This window comes from Grammomys surdaster, unplaced genomic scaffold (assembly GCF_004785775.1).
Source record: "Grammomys surdaster isolate TR1022 unplaced genomic scaffold, NIH_TR_1.0 126036, whole genome shotgun sequence".
Lineage (NCBI taxonomy): Eukaryota > Metazoa > Chordata > Mammalia > Rodentia > Muridae > Grammomys > Grammomys surdaster.
In genome coordinates, this window is record NW_021620849.1 from 692,092 (window position 1) to 708,681 (window position 16,590).

The following is a 16,590-nucleotide window of genomic DNA, read 5'->3' on the forward strand; positions in this document are numbered from 1 at the left end:
CTCTCTCTCTCTCTCTCTCTCTCTCTCTCTCTCTCTCTCTCTCTCTCTCTCTCTCTCTCTCTCTCTCTCTCTCTCTCTCTCTCTCTCTCTCTCTCTCTCTGTGTGTGTGTGTTTATCTCTTCTCTCAAGTGTGTTGATTTGTCAGAGGACACAAAGGATAATGCTCCCTCTTTTTTGTAATGAACGTCCTTCAAGCTAACACTTCTTCTATTTCTTTCAAGCCTCTTACTAAGGAGCACATTATACCAACCCTCACCACAACCTCCCATGTGGACATTCAAAATCTTATTCTCTAAGTTAAATAAAATGATGCTGCTTCATGACTCCCATTTATATTATCCAATACTTAAAGCAATAAAGATCCATCCAACTCCAAAGTCTCCAGGTGGGATGCAAGAGAGCTCATTTGAGTTTTGAAGTCACCGTAACCTCAATATACCTTTTTGGAACATATACATATTGTTTTTATCATCTTTGGATAGTTTTCTCTATTAGTAGTTGCCTATGTTTTACATATTTATCTATTAAACTTAGTGTGCACTGAAAGACAATCTGGAAATTCTTATTCTTGGTGACTGTAAAGAAAGATTATGTTAATTATGGAAATGAGATAAAAGTAAAAATGAAGTATTTCAAGGTTCTATCTGCTTCCTTTTTTATACATATTTTCAACAAACACTGAGCATTCTCTTATAGAAGAAAGAAAGGGCTGTAACTCTTAATATATTCCCAGTAGCTATTGAGCTACTTTGACAATGTCAGGACACACAGGGCACAGTACAGTGGGCTTCATTGGACTTACAGTATAAATTGGGAAAGTAGAGGAGTGAGATAGAAATTATAAAAAGCTCATCTGAAGGTTTTGTGCTCTCTCTCTCTCTCTCTCTCTCTCTCTCTCTCTCTCTCTCTCTCTCATGCTTTTAAAGCATATCTAGCCCTCTATTCCCCACTTTAACAGGAAAGGAATCTCAGATTTGTACCTTCAATACACAGAAGCCAATTTATTGCATAAGGGAGAGGGCACACATCTTAAGAGGAGGCATTGCTACAGTTCATGGAATAATGCTAAGTACTATACATGGAGTAGCCAAGCCTCTGGGCACTGGTGATTACTGAGAAGAACTGAGTCATCTGCATAACCCACAGCATGAACCTTGACCTCTGATGTGAGTATGAGTGAAGTGGTGCAGGAGTTGCCTTCCTCCCTCCACCTCAACACTCACCCTCCTCACATTAAGACATGGAAGCCCATCATTGAGTAGAAAAGAAGACAATTTTCTTATTTGACAAACTGTTTCATTCCCAGCTGTGGGATTAAATTTATTCTTTTCTCAAGTGACTTCTGTGTGTATAAATCATTCAAGTTTATATGTTTTTGGTTGCCTTGGCAACTGTGTGGTTAATTGAATTCCAAAGTGTCATTCTTGATTTCAAAGCCATGATAAAGAGCTGGAGCACTTAAGGGTGGGAGTCAGAACAGAGACAGGAGAGGCAGCAGGAGGGGAAATTAACACACCGTATTCTTCAACTGGCTCCTACGATCTCAGAGCAATCCTGTTACTCTGACAGGCCAACCAAGAACTGAGGAGTCAGGCAGAGACCAAGAAATTTGCTCTCACATGAACAACTAATGTATCATTGTGTGGGCTTCTATGCAGAAATCTCTGTGTCTTCTGTCCTGAAGCTTTCCTGCCTCCCTTTCTCATCCTTTTGGGTCTTCTCCTTCTGCAAAAGAAGGTCTGCATCTTTTTACACTAAGATGTTAGTAGCTGTTAGGAAACATTTTTCCTATTAAAAACATCTTGGATGGATGAACAGATGGATAGGTGCATGATAGATAATTGAATGGATGGATGGATGGATGCATGGATGGATGGATGGATGGATGCATGGGTGGATGGATGGATGGATGGATGGATGGATGGATGGATGGATGGATAAATAGATGTGTCAGTAGGCAAGAATGATCAGTAATGACATAGTAAAGATTCTGGACTGTGTTAGGCTGTCCAATATTAGGTACAATTCTAAGTATAACATCACAAACTCAAATCAACCTTGCCTGAGAGGTGTCATTGTTCTCTTTTTCTGGGTCAGGAAATCGCAGATTAGCTACAGGTGACTTGTTTACCAAGCCTCCAGTCAAGGGCAAGTACAACGCATTCCTAATTCTGTGAAGTACCAAAGCCTATACACATCCCACAGTTGCAACTCTATGAACTTTCCAAGTCAGAGTACATTGATGGTTAGAGCAATAGATTAGTGACTGGATGAATGGCTAGATGAATACTTTCTTGTTGTTGATTTCTTCTGTCTTCTTTATTTCTGAATGCTTGTAATTTTTAAAAAAATTTTTAAATAATTTATTTTTTTCTCAAATCGTAATTCATTCACACAGGGGTTATAAACACAGAAAGGCAGGATGTGGGGAAGGGAATGACACTGGAGTGTGGGTGTTCAGGGGGAATACAGATATCTTTCAGAACCGGGTATCGGCTGGGTGAAGGTTCAGGGGACAAGTCACTATGACTCTGCCTATGACTCACTTGTCCTTATCTAAGTTGGTATTGTCTGCTAAGGCTACCTATTTACAAGGTCTATGACTACTCAGGCTTGTAAATTTCCACAAAAGCTGCCTGTTTACATTAGCTTATAGCCATCTGTTTCAATGTTTTTCCACAGAGACCCAAGACTTGGTGTTAGTATATATATATGACAGACATATTGCTGATTTTAGGCCTTCAGTGTGTAAGCAGGGCTGCCCCTGACATCTCCTCTCTTCTCTAAGTATAGAAGGGCTGTGGCAATTCTAATCTTGTGAAGGCAGGGATAGAGGCCTGACCTCCAGTACTTGAAGGGGACTTTGTCATGGCTCCGGTCCCCCTGTCATTGTCCAGTGAGGCATGAGGGCCATTTCCTCCCATCTTGGGACCACTATTTGGGTTCTTGCTTATTTCTGCTGGTTCCTGGGCCTCAAATAGGCAGACTAACTCTGTGATACAACAGATAAATAATTTGGTAGCAAAACCTATTCAGATACATTATCATAAGTTAGCTATGGAGGATCACGAGACTCAAGATGAGGTTGTTACTTTATACAGGGTGTTTCCAAAACCCATCTCCACCCAACCTAAAAGGGGGGAATTCTGCCCCTAGACCAAGCAGAGAGGGGCCACCCAGAACCCCCTCTGACAGGCAATCTGAATTTTTGCTTAGGCTGCGAGGCTAAGCACTGCAATGGAATATAAATAAAAGTTAAAAATATCTCTCTGGGTTCCCTGAGGGACAAGCCTGACTGCATAGGGGTTGATGTCAAAGGTATCCCCTCTCCAGGAAAATGCTTGTAATTTTTAAGGCAGAAAATATCATTGTGTTTCTTAAAACATAGTTAAACCTCTCACCATATAAATAAATTTCTCCCCAAATGTAAGAATGATTTTCTTTTATTACATCTTCAAATATTTCTACTCCATTGTTAATTTCTTTTCTTAGGAGTCATCAGTTTACCTGAGATGAATTACCTTTGATAGCTATCTAGTGTATAGCTACATATATACACAATGGTTCTTTGTATACACCATAGGTTTCCTTGAGAACCCCTTTTGCATCAGTAATTTAATTTTCAACTATGATTCTCATGTTCTGTATTGTTATTAGTTTATGAGTTCTAAAGGGACACTGATCTGCTCGTTATGTTCTTGCCTCCTTGAGGCAACTTTTTCTTCTGCTGTCTGCTGTTTGCCATCTTCTTAGAAAGTTCATTCTATTAGATTATATTGTTACTCTGTTCTATGAATTCACCCACATTCAAGGAAATTTCTCCTCTGTCTTCTAGAGTTGGTTCTCTGTATGTGACTGAACAATTGTATTTCTTCTTTATGTTTTTCTTTACGTCCAGCATTTATTTATTTCCTTTTATTTCATGACTTTCACTATATAAATATATTTATTTTATACTATATTACCATATATTATATTTATTAAATTATATTACATATTTTATTGATGAGGACTTATGATTGCAATAATGGACTTATAAGAAAAGCAAGAGATATCCACATAGCAAACTTCCTCTGCCCTACTTTGTGATATCCTGTATCACCCTAGAAGTCTTCAGAGAGTTTGAACCAAGATAAAAGATCTTACCAGATGTAGATTCATGATTCTGAACAACAGCCTAAAGAGCCATGAGAGAAACAAACCTTTACTCTTTGTAAGTTTCCTAGTTTGTACCATTCAGTTATAGCAAATGAAAATAAATTAAGCTACATAAGTTCATCTTTATATTGTTTCACCAGCTCATTCTTAACACTGACAATTAAATCAAGACCTTTGATGTATTCCCATCCAGAGTGAATGACTTCTCTGACATTCTTCCAAGCTTAACTAAAACTTTGGTTCTCAGCAGGAATTTATTGGTTGAGTTCTATGCCATCAATTTTTCTGCAGTCTGAGAAAATGAAAGAGGAAAAGAGGACTGCCCAGTAGGGACTGGAATCCTGAAGAGTTTGGCTGGGTGCAAATGTCCTCTGATGGACTAATTGGCTGATATCCCAGCCATGAACTAGACATGCTGGAAGTGTGTTTGGATCTGTCCCCAGACAGAAAGGAGCCTTGGGACCAAGGGAAGTCTCGTGAGCTTTTCTGACTTTGAGAACCTCACAAATGAGAAGGGTCTCCAGATTTCCTGTGATCTCCAAATTCAATCATCTACAAATCTCAGCATTTTCTTCAATTCTTGTCAGTTTCTCTGACATCAGTTTAAGGGATAGGGAGGAATAATAACACCCATACCAACTTGCCCAGGTTTCAGTTAATAACTAGCACTATTTGAAGTTCAAAACATAAGGCAATACTTCAGAACCTTGCTTGTTTCTTGCTAGCAACTTGTTTTTTATTCTTTCCCCCTTTAAGGGAGATTTTGTTCTTGAGCTTAATCTTATAATTCTTATACCAAACCCATCTCTTGACTTATGACTCTTCTAAGCAGCGTGGTGCCTTTGGCCTTCAAATGCCTGTAGACCTGGATATGAAATCCAGCTCCATCCCCAACAAGAGCAGTTCTCAGTAGGGGCCAATGATGACAGTGCCCAAGGGCATTCTTGTCATCCTAGCGAGGGAGAATTACCGGCATTGATGTGTTAAAGCCAAAAACTGTGCATCTTCTCACGGCATGAGTTAGTGCCCTATAGCATGCTACAGGAAAGCTTCTACAGGAAAGAATTACATATTCCAAGGTATATAGAGTGCAAAGGTTTGAAAGTCCAGCCTTAGTAGCTGCTTCTTGTGACTTAAAACAAACAAAATCCTCAACTTTCCAAGCTTAACCATTTGTCTTCAAAATGAACATCCTAATACCTGTCAAAGACAGATAGCACACAGTAGAACATTAAAAGATGTTAAGCATACCTAACATTATGTATAATAAATTATATATAATATATATCTAATTAATATTAGTATATGTTATGTAATAATACTTATGATCAATACTGTTATTACTAGTGAAATTGTCATTTTTGAATGGCTGTGTATATAAACAAATTATTTCCCTATTCTGACCATTTTACTATTGCAGACACAAACTCAATCTCGAGGCAGTATTTCTGTTACCATCTGTGGTTTCATTTGTCTTCACTGGCTGCTTGTTGCTTTACCTTGTTTCTCTTGCACTCTTTTTCTTGCTTTGTTTTGCTTGTTTGTTTTGTTTAGTTTGAATGGTTCCTTGAGCTTTTATGGGCACACTCACTTGTTTTGTTGTGTTATTTTGTTGTTGGTTGTTTTTTTCCTTAACTGTAAGTGTGCATTTTCCTTACCTCTTTTTATATAAATTCCTCATCTGAGGAACAGCCTCCAAACCCAATACCTCAATGAAAGAGAGAGAGAGAGAGAGAGAGAGAGAGAGAGAGAGAGAGAGATATCAGCTTTCAGCATGGTTGTCTAGACAACCATAGACAACCAGACCTGGGTTTTAGATCAGAAGCAACCTAGAAATGATTCTGGATTCTTGTCTTGATGCTGAACAATGAAATATTTGCCTTATCTTATTAGTAGAGAGAGAGTAACCACAGTTCACATATGCTCGTTGTTGCATGTCTGCCGTCTACTAGGATGTTGATGTATTCCTAACTTAAGACTAGCAAACTTGAGAACTTGCCCATGAAATTCAATGACTTGCCACCAAGTCAGTCCCTCTTTCCAGACTCTTGTGTTTTGGACTCAGTGTTTCATGGTGATACCACAACTCAGGACTTAAGGTAGCAGTTCTTCTATAACTTGCCAATAAAGACACCGCATGGGAAAAATGTTATATATCTGACTAGGAACCGCTGATTGAAACTGCTATTTCAACCTAGTGGATTGAGACAATTGAAAAGAAAGTTAATAAGACATATCCTCCTCAATGACGGCTTTTGAGTCCCCTGCTATGAAAATCCATCTAACCAGCCCATACTTGTCTATCACAGCATACTGTACTGTATAGTCTATGGTAACCAAGACATATGCTTGTGAGTCTTTGTCAGTTTATAAAAGCAGCCAAACAACTTGGAAATGGAGTGGGCTTCAAAGCCAGATGAACCTGGGTTCATTTTTTCACCTCTACCATTTACCAGTTGGGTGCCATTCAGCAAGTTAATTAACCTCACTGAGAGTCAGTGTTCTCATTTGTAAAACAGGAGAACAGTTCACCTAAGCACTAGCATATGAACCTAAAATGGTAGCTTCTGCTTTCCTCTGTCTTTTTCAACTGCTTAGATTCTGACATCACAACAAATGTTTACTATTATAAAACCCTTCCTACTTTTAAAGCTCTGAGACAGGTCTTTATGAGTGGTTTCCAGTGAGTGACCTTTTCCTTGTGTTATAGCCAGAGACGAAAGCAGTGACCAGGCTAGAGGAACTGAGTAGAATCTGGCCAATGCTTTCAAAAGTGTGAAAGTTAGAGTTTTCTTTTTATGTTCTGTCTAATGAATCTCAAAAGAGCTTGGTTTCGTGAGGGACAAATCAATAATATAATATCAGTACTGTCTTTGCCCTGAGAGACTACGTCCATGAAGGGAAAACCTCCCAGAAAGGAGCCAAGCCCAAATACAGAACAACAGAACATTACACTTTTATCAGAGGAGTAGGTCATCAGCAACACTTTGGAAATGATGTTGATGAGGATGATGATGATGATGATGATGATAAAGAAGACAACAGTGATAAGGATGACAGACAGGGATAATACATAAATCCTATCATTTGTTCAGGTGTTTAATATAAGACCCTACATGTAACACTTTAGATATATCTTTACACTATTCTATATTCCTAAAAACCGACAATAGACGCTTTTTCCATGTAAGAGAAACTGCGATGCAGAGGAGCTAAATGACTTCTCTAAGGTCCACAGTTGGTGGATGGATAAGGAAGGCACGGATAGAATGTGAGATTTTTTTTTCCTAGCAGGGAAACAAGACACCATAAAAACAAAATCTCTTTTCTTTATAAAGAAAAAAAAATCTCGCAGGAAATACCAAGTAAAAATAAAACTTGCTCTGCAGTCAGACTGACATACGATTGAATTCTCTCCTACCCCAACTTGTTTTGTGTCTTTTGAAAAAAAAAATAATGAGGCTGAACTTCTTCCCCTCGCATAAAGCATCTACTTCCTGGCATGGAACGGGAAAGACACAGAGGCACACCTCACAACAAGTGATTACAATGACACAATGAGGGTCTGCTGTGGTGCCTGCTTAATGTGCAGAAGGAAAAAGGAAGAAGACTTTTATTCTTAGGGACCAGGTTGGAGGACCTAACTGGGACAGAATCCTTAGAGCGGGTCCTCTTTGCCTCTGCCAAACTTGAACTGCAGGCACCAGACCAGACATGGCGGCTTGAGCGTATACCTGCAGAGTCTAAGCAGATACTGGAGGTACTAGAAACAAAAACCAGTGTGAGAGAAAGTAGTATTGTTTCTCTGGAGAAAATGTGAAATTATGTGAGAGATATTGTCCCATGAAAAGCATTACCATGTCTATCATAATATTTTTTTCCAAATAGTCATGTCTGAAGGGACATTTGTATGACTAGGAAAAGCACTGTCACGCCTTTCTCAGAGTCTATTGGCTAACCATTGGCTTCTCTTGGTTTAGTATGAAAATACCCTGGGACATTCCAGAGTACCTTTATCATCCTCACTCCTCTCTTTATCTTTGAATGATAGAAAGTAGTCTCACCTGAAGATGGCCATCAGCTCTCTTCTCTCTGTATGAGCTTAAGCCATGATTAAGGGAGGAAAACTAGTGATTTCATAAGGACTGAAAAAGAAGGAAGGATGAACAAAACATGGTGGCCATGATTCAGTTGGAACAACCATGTCATACCTTGACATTTTCAGACCAGTTTCCAGTGATCAAGCAATATTTTGTCTCAATTTTTGTTATTGTTGTTGTTTATGTTTTCAATGTTTCTTGTGTATATGTGTGTGTATACATGTGCATAATTGTGTTTAAGAACATATGTAGTTGCATATATATACTAGTGATTCCAAGTGCTGAGGGGGACAAAGACCAACCTCTGGTGATATTTTAGGAGCTTTCAACCTTGTGGTTTTTTTGTTTTGTTTTGTTTTGTTTTGTTTTGTTTTGTTTTGTTTTTTATTGGAGAGAGGTTCACTCTGGGAACTGAGGAGTACTGTTAGGCTGGGTTTTCATGCCTGAGCTCCAGAGCATTGCCCACCTCTGCCTCCCCAGCAAAGGAGTACGAGCATGTATAGTTTTTCTAAGGTTCAAATTCAGTTATCTTTACTGGTTAAGGCACAGGTTAAATCATGAGTCCATATTTATAAAACAGGGAAATGTCTGTCATGAGGCGTGAAGGATAATAGTAAACTCTCTTCACAGTGGAGATACAAGGATCTGAACTTGACCATCATAGGCACAACCAAGGACTCAGAGCCCAGCTCATCCCCCAAAAGAACAGAGTCCCCGATGAACCTCCCATCAATAAATACCAGAGCAGGTGCCATGAAATTCCAATCAGAATAATTTATAATGTGAAGTCAGATATTATATACTGAGAAATAAATAAACAGAAATTGTCAGTCAAACTCTTGGCAGCTGGGGCTAGCGTCAGAGGCAGTAAATGAACTAACTTCATAAATCATATTTATGACCAGCCCCATTGCACATAACTGCCGGTGGGGTTTTCGATTCTGTTGCAGGAGGCCGTGGTTTGTTGCATTTTACAAAGGTAGGAAATGAGCAGTTCCAGTGTGTCCCTGTGGTAGTGACATAAGGGTGTCAGACCTGGATTGAGGCATACCTTTCTCTCTAGGTCAATGTGTGCATAAGGGCTTAAGAGGAGCGTTCTGGCTTCTCTCCTGGAATAAAATTCAGGAGAAAGCCAAGACTCCCAATGAATTCTCATAAGGTATATTCCAAAACCCTAGTACTTACTATGCACAGCCCAAGGACATAATGAGTGAGAAATTGGCTCCGTTTCAGAGGAAGCCCAGGGGAAATCTCTTTATCAAACACTATTCACTCATCATTCACTTCGAGAATAGAATCTTGCCTTCCATTGCCCCCTCTGCACATCAGACTCTCTTGCTCTTAGCAGTTTGCATTGTCTTCTGTTTATTGTGGGAAACATTGTGTGATTCTGGAAGGACGCAAGGTATGTAGATGGAGGCCCTTAAATGCTTTTACATCTTAAGGACTAGCATATCGTACTACATTTACTCTACATCAGTTACATGAATTGGATGATTGGATGGATGGATGGATGGATGGATATCTTAAAAGAAATACATATTCCCCACTGCATGTTCTTTTCATATTTTTTCTTCCAGGCTGAACCTTCCACTGTGGTTTTGGATGGGAGGTATGGAGTGCTGATTAAGAACATGTGTGTTAAACCCAAGTGCTGGCTTCAAGCTCAGACTTAGCCTTAGCTTGAGTGGATTTGGACATGTTATTCAAATCTCCGATTTATACATTTATAGAATGAATATACATACTATCGGTGTGTGACCCCATTAAGAGGAATAACTCAAATGGAGAACTTTAACAGGGAGCCTGACAAACAATGACATTTGGCTTAAATATAAGCAATCCTTACTAGAGCTGGACAGCTTGCTCTTTCTGCGGCATTGTTCTAGTATGCGTTAGTATCTGTCCACAAAGACTGTTTGAATATGAATGTTTAAAAGAAGATGAATGTCCTCAAACTTTTTAGGAAAAAAAAAAAGCAGCTATGAGTAAGACAATCATACAAAAGAGCTGAATTCATTCAACAACTGATTTCTCTTAAATCCATGGTATAAAGTCAGAAGATGGCCTCATCCTGCAAATGCCCCTTCAAAGTCTACAACATCCAACTTTTCCTAATGAGACTGAGACTCCTATACAACTTGACAGAGATGCTGCCTTTCCCCACTAGGCTGGTTTAAAAGCATTCCATGGCTCTTACAGATCCTCAGCAAGCAGCAAGCAGGGAAGTAATTAGACTCTCTGCTGAGCCCTGTGCTGCTGATTTGAATAATTTGGAACATTGGTGGTGAAGGGGAAAGAGGCCAAAATAGAACATCTACCTGGTTAATAGCCAGATAACCTTGAGTATCCCAATAGGATCAAAGAACATAGTGAGGCCCAAGGTAAAGGGTCCAAAAATGTGTCGTGAAGTACTACTAGAGAATTGTCCAGGATATTAGTCAATATATCATTTCTGCTAACCTCACTTTGGATATCAGCTTTTGTGTGTCTCCTGAGCACCTTCCAGGCTTTCTGATGTCTACATCCTATAGATACCAGGTCAATGTTGCTATTTCTGAAGCATCTTTGCTGGGCCATTATATCTCAGTGTTGTCACTAGAATGTCAATGCCTTAGGACTACACTGTCTTAATAAAATGGATTCGTCAGCCATGTTCTGCCACATTGGGAAATGTTTTCATACAGTAGGTTGTTTCTGTCTTTGCTTACCTGAGAATCCTGCCAGTGGAAAGCTGAATAATATTGATCAATGACTTTCAAGATATAGAAAATCCAGACTTCTTTGACTTTATCAGATCCTTGGATTATGATTCCAAAGTAGATGGAAACTAGAGTCCTGAAGCCACAGAGGTCATCACATACAAGGAATACGCCTGAAGGTCGAGGTTGACTATTACAGTTGTGAGTCTGAATGTCACCTCTCAATGCAACTCAGTTACATTCCATGACAATATGGGCTGCCTTCATCACTCCCATGTCAGCAGATTGTTCAGAGTTGAGGATACTGAATGTTTCCATGAATAAGGTTTAAGGGCAACTTAATGATAACCCTTTCAATGTAATCCAGACAGTGAAGAACGTGAAATTCAATTCACATCATTAAACATCATTTAAATAAACACTATGTTCACATCATTGTATGAAATTATTAGTCTTTAACTGAACAAGCTTAATCCAAGTTCAAGTTACTCACCAAAAAGAGCTTATTTACTGGCAACTATGTCCGAAGTGAACAAGGGGTTCTATTTATGACCCTATAATTTATGAGATGATGTGTCAAGAGCCAGGTGAAAATGTGACACCATAATTTTAAAAAAAATAACACATTACATGTCCTTGGTGTGACAGAATCTTTCACAGGGACACATGCTTGAAATGGAATTTGCCTGTCTTCTTTACTGGCCCTAAGGTAATAACCATATACTAGTTACACTTGTTTGTTTTGTTTTGTTTTGTTTTGTTTTGTTTTGTTTTGTTTTAAGTGGCATGAACAGATTATCTATGTTTAAGTAAATTTGATACATGTAGATAAGGAAGACAATTTTCTGGCTGCCCAAAATCAAAATATGGAACACAAGTGGATTCTTGGTGATGCTATTTGAAGGGTGCTGTGCTTAAAGAAATGAGGCAAGTTTACCTTGAGGTATGGTTAAACAATGACCCAGAAGGGCTGGAGCTTCACAGATTCTTCACAGCAACTTAATGATAACCCTTTCAATGTAATCCAGACAGTGAAGAATGTGAAGGGCTGGAGCTTCCCTAGATTCTATTACTGGATTTTTAAATAAGGAATTAATTGTAAATAAGAACTAACAGTTGAACGACTGACTTCAGTTGAGTTAATCCCTACCCTAGGGAGCATTTGGCAGTGTTTAGAGACTCTTTTGATCAGCACATACTTAGTCCTGAAGAGGAGGACTATTAATGCTTCTAATAAAAATACATTTATAACAATAACATGTGATAAAAAGGGCAGCCTTCCACATACCAAATATATATATATATATATATATCACTACACCAAAATGTGAGTAGTACCAATATGGAGAAACATTTCAATGCAATTTTCTTCAACCCTGTTGAACTCTTGTCAGTGGAATTACTTTCTGTGTGTTCAGCACATCTCCCTCACACCCTTTCTCCCACAACCCATCAATGCCTTTTAAAGCAGTTACTGAAAATAGGTCTTGATAGATCACCAAGTAATTATGTAAAAGAATCATAAAATCTTTGGGGTAAGAAGAAGTAAGAAAATATGTTTTGTCACACATTGGTAACTTCAGTGACTTCCAAAAAGATACTGAATATACTGAAACGGAAAACAAAAACAAGATCCCATCATGACCTAAAGCTACTGGGATTCAGTCCTTTCCTTAGGTCCTGCCTGAACTCATGAAGGCATGTATGTAGCTCTTTAAAAACTCATCTCAAGCCAAATATTTACATTCTATCAACATAGGAGGGTGGAAGCTTTCAAGATGATGCTTGTTGCTATGGTGTTTGCTCATATTCAGATCTATTTGAACCTCAGCTTACCTTTAAACAACACAATAAATCCAAAAAAACCAATGACATTGTTGTTTTATTGTTTATTTGAGAAGAGACCCTACATAAACTATGTCAGGAGGATACAGGTCTACACATGATCTCATCAATCAATAAATGGAGTCGTTAACATAACATTGAAGATATGATACTATGAAGAAGACAGATGCATGACCAAGGAGTATTTACAACTCTCACATATGATATATTTATATTGAGATGGATATATACATATATACATGTACATGTGCATATACATACATATGTCCATACATACACACACATATATACATATATATGTATAGAATGATTTTAAACAAAAACCAGGAAAAGAGTTTTTCCTTCTTGTAATAATTGTCACTTGGAAGTGAAGAATGGTTGGTTTTTGTTAGTGTCAAGATGTTAAATCTCTACACCCACATGTAACTCCAACACCCATAGATTTTGATGAAGACACACATTTTCCTTGGGATGGAAGTGAGGGTGAAGAATGGGATGAATATTAGGGGTCGAGAGTGAAGGACATGCACAATGAGAGAAATGACCTTTGGTGATACCATTAAATCATCCTTTTGTATTAAACATAAATTATTAATACAGTTTTAAAAAAATAAGTTTCTGTTTTCTTTTGTGGTTGAGGAGGAAGGGAGGCAAGTGGGGAGAGAAGAAGGGTGGGTACTTTCCTTTCCAATACAACTCTTCATGTCAACTGAGAACATCTCTTTCTACCCTGGGGCTATCTTGCCATTTTATTAAGTTACTCTTGGTTCTGTTCTACTTTGATTTTGCCCTGTTTCATAAAAGGTAAGTTCCTGGAAGAATTTTACATAAGACTCTGAACCTGTTCTCCAAAGGCAAACACAGTCATCATTTTAATTATATTGATTCTTCAATACTTGCACACATCTAAATAAAGTTAGCATAGACAGTGGAATTAACCTATGAGAAAGGAAAATAATGGAAGGAAGGACTTCTCAAAGAAGGGATACTATGAGTTAATCCTAGTGTATATAACACCACAGTCTGTTATATTATCAGCTTGAGAATCCAATCCTGGGAAGCAAGCATGATCAGCACTTCCAAGTAGCCTGTGGAATAAAACAGTGAGCATCATGAAAGAATAGTTTTGTTAAAATAAAGATGGAATATTGATCAGTTGGATTTACATAAACAACCTAAGATCTGAGTGAGCACATCTCAGCTCTGCTTCTTCAAGTTCTTTAGCAATTAACAATAATTTAAAAATACTCTACCCATTATGGAATATCCCCCAAGCCAAGCAATACTGATGCTCACCCCAAACTCAGTAAGTAGATTCGCTTGGCCCCAACACTGCTGTGCATACATATCACACATGTCTCCCTAGGCCACATTCATCATTGTTCAGCAGTTGCCATAAATAAAAATAATCCTTCAGATTCCCACTATAGTTATACAAACATTGAGAAATATACACAAACACATGGGGTCAGACAAGATATAATCACTTTACAGATATTTAGTACAGAAAGCTTAGGGATAGAGGATGGAAATCAGTTGCATCAGCACCTAAACTTCATTTGCAAAATTCCTCTCTGGGAATAAAATGTCCGGCTAGTGCTCTGAAGTAGGTACCAGCTGATTTTCCAGATTTTGAAAGTTTGCTGCACAACATCAGCCTAAAGATAAAGGGACATGTAATGTCCAGTAGGAAAGAAATCAGTGTATATCATTTACACGGCAATAAATCCTTCATTTCCCTTGAAATAAGATATGTAAAGTAGCACTTAGTTTAATACAAGTTTTGTTCTGCTTTAGACCTAGCTGTAAAAAGCCATTCATGCAAAAAATTACCTCCAGTTTTAGCTGGATGTTTAAAGGACACTTCTCCTGAAACAAGACCCTTTCACTTAAGGAAGGGAAAAACATTCCACTCAGGATAGCCAATGCTGGCTGAGAGTAGAAAATACAAGACTTTGGTGTTTACAGGGCACTTGCCTTAAGAACCCAGAAGTAGCACTGAGCTTACCTCTAAAGAGGCACAGCTAAATGTGCCCTTGACATTTAAGATTTTTTTCCAGAAAAAGTACAAGAACCTTGCTGGGGTTTAGTTCTGGTCTGTTCATCCTTGGGCATCACAGGTGCCTACTCTCTGTCTCAATTCATTCTGCTCACCAGAGAGTCATGTGTTCCATGAATGATGAATTTGTACCTTTTTTGTTTGTTTTGAAGAAAATATTCTCATATGAGGCTCTCCTTCACCTCATGGTCTTTTCTGTACATACCTTTTCTATTCTATGAAAACAAAGTTCTCCTGACTTAACAGATCCCAGTAGAAGCTATTTGACCTGCCCACTTTGTCTTCATTGAAAATCACTCAGAGAAATGCATGCTGTGGTCTCCTTTGTGTGACAAGCATAACCATAGATCAGCCCATTTAAGAAGGCAAGAAAAGAAGAGCAGTGCGTTCCTCCACAGACTCATTCCAAGGGGAGTTCTGTTGAACTGATGCCTGGCTTCAGCCTGGCTCTACTACTCCTCTATCTTTAAAAGAAATTCTACATGGTCTCTCATCATTAAATGCTATGGAATGTTATAAGTAATAATAAGGGGGAGAGACAGGTGCATAAGGGACAGAGAGAAGAAAAGTGACTGGAAAGAATGATAGATTAATCAGGACTTAGATAATTCAGAGGCAGCCAAAATGTAGTTCATGTAACAGAAGAAGAAGAGGAAGAAGAAGAAGAAGAAGAAGAAGAAGAAGAAGAAGAAGAAGAAGAAGAAGAAGAAGAAGTAGAAGAAGAAGAAGAAGAAGAACAAGAACAAGAAGAACAAGAACAAGAACAAGAAGAACAAGAAGAAGAAGAACAAAAACAAGAACAAGAAGAGGAGGAGGAGGAGGAGGAGGAGGAGGAGGAGGAGGAGGAGGAGGAAGAGGAGAAAACAGCTGCTCTTCAGTTACCAATTTGAAAAGGGCCCCAAAGAGGGTTCCAAGTACGTAAGAGAAGACTACACTGCCTCTGAGGTGATACCTATGCAATTTTTGTGCTATAGGAAAGCTGGATGATCACAAAACATAGTGACAACATGTGCTCCTGTTGCTCTCATTTCCCCAGTGTCCATTTTGGAATGGCCTGGGGGAAGCCACGAGTTTCTATTTCCAATCTTACCATGATTGTTTAAGGCAAAAACAGCTGTTGAACATTACTCAAGTTAAAAAACTTGATAGCAAGATTCAAAGTACTATTCTTCCACAAGTTTCTGATATGTCTGGTGACAGCATTATTAGGCCTTTCTTTGTCCTCAAAGCTCATAACTTCATCTCTTCCACTGTGAATTACTGCCTCTGCATGCATACAATCAACCATTGCCTTGTAGATTGTGAACACCATGTATAGTTTTTTAAAAATTGTTTGTCAATGAACAGCATTCCTTATAGGAGTTTGAAAGTCAAGGGTACCTAATAAAGAAGAGATTTCTGTCCTAAAGCATCCCCATCAATAATATCTCAGTGACTTTACCATCTCTTTGGTGAGAAACCTGACTGTGATAGTCTATATTTTTATAAGCAGGCCAAAAACATGGCATAAACAACTATATCAGGCTTGGGGGAAAATGGAAGCTATTTCTAGATGTTGAAACATGGTTCATGAATGAAGTTTTGTGAGAAAAATACTGAGAGCTTTTGAGACAACTCAAAGAAAATAAGTTAAAAGTCTTGTGGCCTTTATTTCTCCATGACATGGGTTGTTGCCCCTCCTGGATGTAATAGATGAGAATAGGTTTGCTTCAGATTATGCATTGCT